The sequence below is a fragment of the Corvus brachyrhynchos genome, unplaced genomic scaffold (assembly GCF_000691975.1).
Source record: "Corvus brachyrhynchos isolate BGI_N302 unplaced genomic scaffold, ASM69197v1 scaffold32, whole genome shotgun sequence".
NCBI classification, from domain to species: Eukaryota; Metazoa; Chordata; class Aves; order Passeriformes; family Corvidae; genus Corvus; species Corvus brachyrhynchos.
Window position 1 is genome coordinate 4,113,046 of NW_008237919.1, and position 9,567 is coordinate 4,122,612.

Consider the following 9,567-nt stretch of genomic DNA (forward strand, 5'->3'; position numbering starts at 1 on the left):
TGGCCTGTGCCAAGCTCTCAGCAATATTATGTTGACCTGCCCTTTGTTTTGTTTTGTTTTCCCTAATTGTTTTCAAGTATGCAAAGGCCTGGCTGATCTCCAGAAACCTGGAGCCGAAAAACTGTGCAAATCAATTTCTAACCCATCTCCTTGGCCTACCCTCAAGGCAGCACTGGCACAGTTGACACTCTGCTTCTTTGTATTCTGAGGACACTATTGAGGCCTGTGCAGGTTCACTGTATATTCTGTGTGTCTATCAAGCTGCAGTATGGGATTGGGAAGAAATCTTTTTTTTCAGTGTTGCCTTTCAGCATTTTAAACCCATGTATGGCCCATTCTCTTTTGAAGATACGATAGCTCTGAAGTTGATAAAAAGAGTTTTCAGTAAAGCTGTGCCTGAGATAGTTGGAGAGTCACTCATTGAAAACTCATTTGTTATTCCCTTCAGCTCCCAGGTAAACCCCTGACTCCAGAAAGTTTTGCAACAAGTCTTGTCAGAAAGTTCAGGAGTGTTTGACCACCTCTTTGTTTTGGATCAGTTCCTAGATAACTCTGTTCATTCAAACGGTTCTTCTAAACTGAAGAGGACTGGTAAGCAACTATTAACCCACCTAATACTATTAGTTACGTATGAAAATATGCTGAAAATCTAGTTTTAATTTCTCATTAGGTCAAAGTGCAAACCTGGAAGTACTGAGGATAATTCTCCTTTCATTTTTGAAGTGCTAGGGGAAGATATTAATTTTTACAGAAGGAAATCTACCTCTCTCAGTAAAATAATTCAATTATAAAAATAAGAGTTAAACAATCTCCCTTTTTATTTCACATGGATTTCTTTAAAATGGATAATGCAGTTCTTATTTTTTTTTGAAAAAAAATTGAAAAAAATGTTTTCCAAGTCCCTGGGACTTTTCTATATCTCTTCCTGGCCAAGTGTACACCCACATATACCAGCTCCCATCCTCAGGCTACATTGTCAAGGAAAGCATTCAGGCTGGACTTGGATGGTTCTGCTGGTCCTTTGAAGAAGACACTGAAGGACATCTGTATGCCTTAAACAGCCAGCTGAGAGCACCTGAAAGTTGTCTCCTCTTAGAACTGCTTAGGAGTCTGGCAAGAGTGTTATTGGAGCCAACCTGCCTCTGCACAGGGACTTCTACCCCTACTGCTATTTAGGTGAATCCCACATGAACTGTATGGCCTAAAAAGTATTCATATTGCAAAACAATCATACAAAGTTATTATCTTTTCCATTCAAGGACAAAAGTATGGTGCCAAGGAGGTGGTTTAACTCCTAATATGAGAGTTATCAGCAAGTGCATGTAGAACACAGACTGCTTACTGAAGAGTGCGTATTCAGTGGGGCTGTGAAGCAGGTTCTAGCCCCTCTCATCACATTTCATTTTTCACCTTCTTTAACAGATGCATTCTCCTAAAAACTTGCTGTAAGAGATATTTGTAATCACCTACCTGCATTTCCAGACAACTGGATTGTTCATAAAGGTTGAACACTCCTGTTTATGAGACAGAGGCTGTCTGATATTCAGCTGATTTATCAGTTCCCAACCTTGTACTGGTGACTCACAAATCCCCTGGTCCCATCAGACTGCAATGACCTGAGAGTTCTCTACCATACTTTACTTGGAAGTAACTCTGGCCAATTTACAATACCCCAGGGAAAAGGCCCAGAACTGCCCAAAGTCTCATATAAGTCTCTCACTGTATTTAAATCCTCTAGTCCATAGAATTATTCATGTAACCTTTGTCCAAGGACAGAAAAATTAGGTCATAGAAGTATTTTCATGGGAAGCTTCCTCTATCTGCTAAACTAAAACAAATCAAGACAGCCATAACTCATTTCTTCATTCTGATTGAAGAGCTTCCAGACTCCCACAGTTACTTACAGTGCAGGGCTTTGCTTAAATCATACCAGTCTTGTTCTGAGTAACCAGAAGAACTGGCAGTGACCACAAATCACTGGATCCTTGCCCTGTTTTGTTTCTCAGATATCTCTCTTGCCCATTGCTGCAAATAACTCCAGGCTCAAGGTTAAGTAGACTTGAAGCTTTTACATGCTTACCCCCAGCACAGACTGCTGTGCTGACTCTCACTCCAGGGATTCAGAAAGCTTCCTAATCCCTGCTAGAGAACCCCTCCAGAGGATTTTTTTCCTCCCCTAGTCCAGATGACAATTTTGAGGTAGTCTTCTGAATAGGTAGCAAAGAGCAAGCAATAGCAACCCTGAATGCACTTCCAAAGAACCCTCCCCCTGGAGCTGTCTGCATATCTGAAGCAAAGTTTGCTGCCTGTCTTCTAGGTGCCTACTGTAGTCACTGTGCTGTTCTGTGCTAAGCAAAACTATTCTTTCCAGTATGTCATTACCTACAGGGTTGGTAAACACTGACTTCACTCCTATGCCTGGAGCATTAACTTCTTAAAATTGCAGCTTGTGATAAGTAAATGAAACTTGAGGGGAAAAATAATGTGCTATCAGAAATCCTTGCTGTCAGGGCATTATTGTGCTGGGAGCTGGGATTTCTCCACCCCTGTTCCAGCATTTCCAGACTAGGACATATCTGTGTCTCTGGGAACTCAGTTCAGCATTGCTCTGCTGCTCTTTCAAAACAATCACTAATTCCAGACGGCTGAGGGGACAGGACACCCTTTGATCTGACAGCACTTCCATATCTCACAGCTATGCACAGCTGTATCTGTGCTTACAGTGCGGCATCAGAGACAGCGACTCAGAGCACAGTGGTGCACAGAACTGGGAGGCCTGACAGCCACCACGCAGCAGCACAAGGCACTCTGTGTGTGTGTGAGCTCATTCCGTATTTTCTATACTCCTGCATATACAAGTTTCTAGCAGACTGCAAAAAACCATGATGAGTAATGAAAATTCTTCCACTGTTCATTTAAATGTATTTGCCTTTCTTTAAACCCAATCAAATTCCTTAATTTTTCTCTTTAATTATAACCTGTAGAATTCAGACTGTGCAACTTGCAGCTATCCATTGATTTTATAATCTAGCTGTCACAAGACCAGGCATGGTACCTTAGTTATAAGAAATTACCAATATGGGTGAAAAAAGAGAACAAGATTAAAGTTCTTTCTTCTAATAAATAACATTAATAACATTAATGAATAACTGCAAGTGTGTAGTCAGAATTTGTTCTGAAAAACCACAATACTGAAAGAGAGACAGAAGACAGACAGCTGTATCTGCCAGAGGATATCACATCAAGCTGAGCTTGAAAGCACCTGTAAAACTATACTTGCTAGAAGGTGGCTTACTAACAATCTGGAAGGTGAGTACAAAAAAACCCAACAAAATGATTAACAAATATAAATATAGTATGGTATTTTAAGAGTCTTAAAACATCTGAATGGCTGCACTAGCTCAAACCAAAGGTCTTTCAAGTCTAATACTCTTTCTTCAACTGTTCCACTAGTAAACCCCTTGGAAGGTTAGCACAGAGTGAGCACATTTGCTGTTTTTCCCTTTTACTCCCCTTAGCTCCAAATATTTTCTGCTCAGCAAATTCCTGAGCTTGAAGAGATTATTAAACCCCAATAGAAAACTCTTCCAAGATTTGCCCAGTTTCGACTTGAACCTCTCTCATATGAGTCTTGTCATCACCCTATTTTTTTGCAAATTCTGTAAATCTAGTATCTCTAGCATGAAGAACTGCTTGTTTTCTTTACTTTCTTGGAACTGACTGGTCCTTGTAGCCCAAAAAGACTATGAACAGTCAATCCCTACCCATGACCTCATTACCACTGACAAGGCTTGTGCATATACCTCATGGCCACTTCAGTCAAGGCTGAAGAAAGCTAATCTGCTCAGTCAAACCTCAAATGCAAACCTTTCTTCCATCTAAGTATCCCTGCAGCCATTTTCCAAATGCCTTCCAGTTTTAACATGTCTTGAAGATCAGGGGATCAGAACTGACCAGAGGCAAGGGTTAGGTAAACCATGGATTTATATGGTGGCATAACTAGGTTATCTTCATTATTTTCTAGTTCCTAAAATCTGGTTTGCTTTGCTCATTTCTCCCAGACACAGAGCTGATGTCTTGCTAAGTGACCATCAAATCTAGACTCACTAATTTTCATTTTACCCCATGAAAATCACCTTACATTCATCTACTTTGATCTCCACTTGCCACTTTATTGTTCAATCATCCAAGCTTCACTGGAAGTAACAATATTCATTGATACTGCTAATTTACTTATACAGTAAGTATGAAGAGATGACCCTTATACCTGTTCTTTAACATTTTTAATCCAACAAAATTTCAGAAGTTACTTTCTTCCCCTCTTACAGCAGTTCTTTGTAACAGTTTCAGCAAGAAAAAACACAGTCTCTACAGAAAGATCAGGCTGTCATAGAATTTATTTTTAAAAAATGAACAAAACAAAAAAAAAGACAATTTTCTGGTCAGAATCACCTCTCCTGTACATATCAGCTTGAAACAAGAGTAAAACCTTTAGGCATGTACAGCAGAAACAAGCCTGTATTTCTAGACTGTGTTAAGTGACTAATACATTTTTCTGAGCCTCACGTGCTTATTTGCTTGCCTTGAAAAGAATTGCATGGCTTAAAAAAAAATGCACTAAAGATGGCTTATTGCTTATTTCACACGGGAGTATTGCGGTGACATGTAGCATTTCTGTAGTTCTTAGGCTTCATGGACAGCAAGTAAACAGATTTATGATATTGTTAGAATAGACTGTGGGTCTCATGAGGTGTGACAGCTGTTATTTTACAGTACTTAAGTCAGTGTGAAGTGACAGCCATCTAGTGGAAATGGTACATACAGGCATAAATAATGTGTATCCACATGACTCCCGCAGCAGATAAATGCAATAATGCAGTCATATCCCCTCTTTCAAATGCACTCTCCTTGGAAGATCAAGACCACTTATTGGGCAGCTGTGATGCTCCGTGACAAGTTGCCCATTCTCCATACTTACCCATTCTTTATGGCACAACCCACCCTTTTCAAATACAGTCTTTTTGAGCCTGCAATTTATCCCATCCACATTCTCCCTAGTACACAGACCAATTAAATTACTGTAAATCCACAGATGTGAAAATAACTACCTATGTCTTCTTCATCAAAGATCCACACATGAAAAAAATACATTATTTTCAACATAAAACAGGGGTAGTTCCTGATCCACCTTCATCACAACAGAAGAAAAATGTTTCAATAGAAGCACCTCGTACACAGGACACGTTTTGTAACACAGCCAAAAACATTACCTGAAGCAGTCTGTTAATTTGACACCTGGTTCAGGAGGCAGGACCTGATTGAATAGAGTCAGAAAAGCTTCATGATAAGAGTACAATGTCAGGAGTCAAGAAACCTGGCCTCTCCTTGTGGCTCTATCTCAGATTATTTATGTAACCATGGATAACTCAGGTCAGGGCTCAAATGCGTGACAGAATTATGAGCATGCAATAAGTTACTGTGGGTCTAAGCAGCAATAACTCATGATAACTCCTTGCACTCACACAGCCAGTGAAGGACACATAAGCTGATACAAACACATTGAATCTGGGCAGATGCAAAACAGCACTTAGAAAGTGTAAATAATACTCGGCTGACAAGGGGATAACTTCATGGAGTGCCCTATGTTGATTTTACTAGGTGCCCATAAGTTGAAATAAATCTTTTTATTTTAGCAAGCATAAATCTACCTGTGGAGGTCTATGTGCTCCAGCCACTTCCTTCCAGTATCTCTTCCAGATATTTATCATGTGTCAAAAATTCTGTTTCCCTCAATACAGAAGAAATTTTGTATAATAGTTACCCTGCTCAGGTTAATCTTCACACTCACTCAGGTAGTGGTTTTGGGTTTGGTTTGGGGGGTTTCAGGTTTGTTTCATCTTTAAGCTTCAAGGTTATCATGCAAAGCGCTGATTAGACCAACTTATTCTGCCAGTGATATTTTTTTCCAAAAACATTTGTAGGTTAAATTTATAACAGCAGATTTTATATAAGATATCATCTGTCAGCACCTGTCTCACTTTATGCAAGATTAGGTATCATTTGTCCTCCCACAGACAGAATAAAAGCAGAAAACCAGTACAAAACCTCATGCTGTACATGTAGCTAACTCAAAAGGATAGGAGGAAAGACAGACAGGAGGAAATATGGTTGCATTGAAATGGTTTGCACTGTTAAAAGAAAAACTAAACTCATTTAAATTGGATTGCAAAATAGGTTTCATATATACAGACTAAAGTCAATTGACAGGAACCTGCAAAGCAAGTAGAAACAGAACTACTACAGCCACTGCCAAATGGAGAAAATAGAACAACTGGAGCAGAGTCATCCGTCATCAAAAGCAAAAAAAAAAACCAGAGGGAAGGAGGGTGTAAGAAGAGGTAAAGACAGTATGTGTTGTTGATAGTAACAACGTTTTTACCAACAATCCACAAGCTCTGCATTCAGCTCCTAGTAGAAGCAAGCTATATTTATGCTCCTTCTGCACAGGTAATGATTTAATTTATTTGTACACAAGTGATAACATCTGCCCTCTGCTCCCAGTAACAGTCCAAGCCCTCCCTCTGCCCTGCCTCCCCACCTGTCTCCAAGTTTGAGCTACCAAGAGCTGGCAGAACCACCCACCCAAGCAGGCATTGGTGGCCTGACAGGCTGAATATCCATGTTATTTTAAAACAACTTTCAATGCAAAACTTTACATATTACAGCAGAAAGACTCAATCAAATTAATTGTTGGGATTCATAAGGGAATTTGGGCAAAGAGAATACCATCTCCCTCAGCTGGAGCTCTGCATGCTCAGCATTAACGATCATGGTGCTGCAATGGATTCCTCCGCTTCAGCCAGGTGGAGTCTGACAAACACTGCCACAGCACAGGCACTTCAGCTCCACTTTTTGAGTTCCTGTAAGTGCCTGTTGTTGCACAGCAGAAGAGACAGGAATGTTACTCCTGCCATGTGGGCATAATACACAACTTATCATTAGATCACTACCTAAAATCCTGCATATTGAAGGCTAAAAATCTTGCAAGTTCCAAGTGCTAAGGTAAAATGAATTAAAGTCTAATGCAACCTCCAGAGAGTTTACTTCATCTTTCCTATTTCACACTCACTTCCACGTCTGTGGGAGATGAAGAGATTAAGGCAGTAACATCCAACAAGTAACCATTAAAAATTCATTTTCTTTCTCATATCTAGATAAAATTTTAGTAAGAAGTGCTGCTTAACAAGAGCATTCAATATGGAATTAGAAAAATCTTCAGAAGACAGCAACACAGGTATAGCCCCAGGGTCCCTTGATGTATATTACTCAATATTCTGCACTTCTGTTTCCTGTTTCCTCTAAATCCAGCATAACTATCTGGAGTAATAGTCTCTGCTTGTGCTTCTGGCTACCATATGTACACCGGCCAGAATTCTTCAGCTTAGTATAGGAGACATTACAGCCCCACCTAAGACAGGTTCATGATTTAAGCTATTGACAGAGCTAGATACCAACACCACTGATGAACAGGGGTCAATAGTTCCACCGCACCAGCGCCACTGAGCCAATTGCCAGCACCCCTTCCCAGTTGCCTATGGCTGGAGCTCAGGTGTCAGGCTGAGCAAAGATGCATCAGACCCATCTCTCCCCTCATGGATGCCTTTGAGATGTGCATCAGTTTTTGCCAGCCTAGAGAAACACACAACTCAGATTCTCAACAGACCAGCAACACAAGTCAACACAACTCCCAGCACAACCACCTCCACGCACACATACAAAAAAGATATGTTGATAACCAGGGGCACGTTGATTCCTTGATGGACTGTCCCAGAACAACTATTTGGACAAGACAGTCTACCATCTCTCCAGCTGGCGTCTCAGAGCCTTGGCAGAATCCTGCAGCCACCCCTAGGGACCTGAGCACCTCCACACCACCTTTTGGTGCAACTGCAACCTCAGCAGGAACAACACAAGCAGTAACGTTCATTTCAGTGCTACTGTAGTTCATAAAATAGGTGCTGTTGTATCACGCACCACTGCATAACAGACAACATGCCCCAAATAAAACTTAAGCATTGGAGTACATCACTTCAAAGCAGTTTTGTTGGGTTTTAGTATTGTTTTTATTACTGGGTTTATTTTTTGTTTGATTTTGAAAAAGTTTGTTGTTTTCAAAAACTTTTCAAAACAACAAACTGGAATCACAGATGAAGCACAGCCATAACCTAGAATTGATTCAGATTTATACCAGGAGTGACTGACAGTCAATGGGTATCACAACTGCTAAGTGGCCTCTTACAGAGCTGGTCTCTGCCCATTCCTGAAGGAACAGGTGCCCACAGGACAGAAGCCAGCAGCAAGGCTGTGTGAATCACTCACTATCCGAGGGCAAATGAGTCGGGCTCAACCACAACAGCTGCCAGAGCCAAACAATCCTCTGAACAGCATTTTATTCTGAAAGGAGCCCCACACATGGCACAGCCAAGAAACTCTACACACAGCTTTAAAGTCCAACAGACACTTCTAATGAGTTGTCAATTTACACATAATTTTAAAAACCCCCACACTCCTACCATAAAAATATAATGCAGATCTTACATTGTTGCCAACACATTTAGTCCTCAAAATCTAAGTTTGCGTTATTGACGCCAGTTTGCTTGGGTTCCAAGAAAGATGATTCTAAATTGCCAGATGAGACAAACCAAATCCCAAAATTTTCATACCCTCCACTTTTTAAAGATCAGACCCAGAAAACAAGAACTTTCAAGCACAGCCTCGTGAATCAGCGTAACAGCACCCTGACCTTGGCTTCAGAACCTGATTGCCTGTGGCACTCCAGGCCACTAAGCGCTGGCCATAGTCTCTCACACACCTCAGGAGGGCAGAGCACAGGCAGTGACCCATCAGCTCCCCGCAGAAGCTTTCAGCTCTTACACCCCCTGCCTCTCAGAAAAAAAGTCCTTTTGCACAGGCTTTTTCATCTGCTTCGTTTAAAAGGCACAATACCTAAACTCCAGGCCATTCCCAACATCTCCAAAAAAATACAAAACAGATAAAATTGACTAAATTTTTTTCAGCCCCACTCTCTTCTCCCTGCCAACCCCATCATCTCATTCAGGGAAAATTCAGTGGTCAAAACGTTCCATAAAACAAGCACCACATAAACCACTTCAATTTGGTTTCCCCTCTGTATCTTGAAGGAAAAACCCCCAAAAAAGACACATCACACCATTAATTTTCACATGTTTAATGTAATGAGACTCTAATTAACTTACAGTACTTTTACCTCCACTAGATACTGTGTTTCAAAAGTATAATGGGAAAAAAACAAACATGAAAACCCCACTTTTTTGGTAATTTAAAAAACTAAATCATTTGGAGTTACATATACAAAAATGACTCTCAAAAAATTGTTCAGGATTTTATTTTTCACCCTTATCTAACAAAAAAGATTTAATGAGAGATAAAAGATGGCACTTAAGAAACTCTGAAGTCAGGGAGGGGTGTCATAAGGTTATACCAGGACTTCCGCTGGAGAGCATGCCATGAAGCAACCACTATAAATAG

At 40.5% G+C, this 9,567-nt stretch overlaps 1 protein-coding gene across 1 annotated transcript in view; it reads right to left on the reverse strand.

Annotated features, from left to right (window-relative positions):
* Positions 1-9,231: 9,231 nt before the first annotated feature.
* Positions 9,232-9,567, reverse strand: part of DNAJB9 (DnaJ heat shock protein family (Hsp40) member B9) — a 5,552-nt gene continuing 5,216 nt past the window's right edge. Inside the window, exon 2 of the mRNA XM_008632755.2 lies at positions 9,232-9,567. This exon is cut by the window's right edge and continues 3,153 nt beyond it. The gene's annotated coding sequence lies outside the window, so the exon portion shown is untranslated.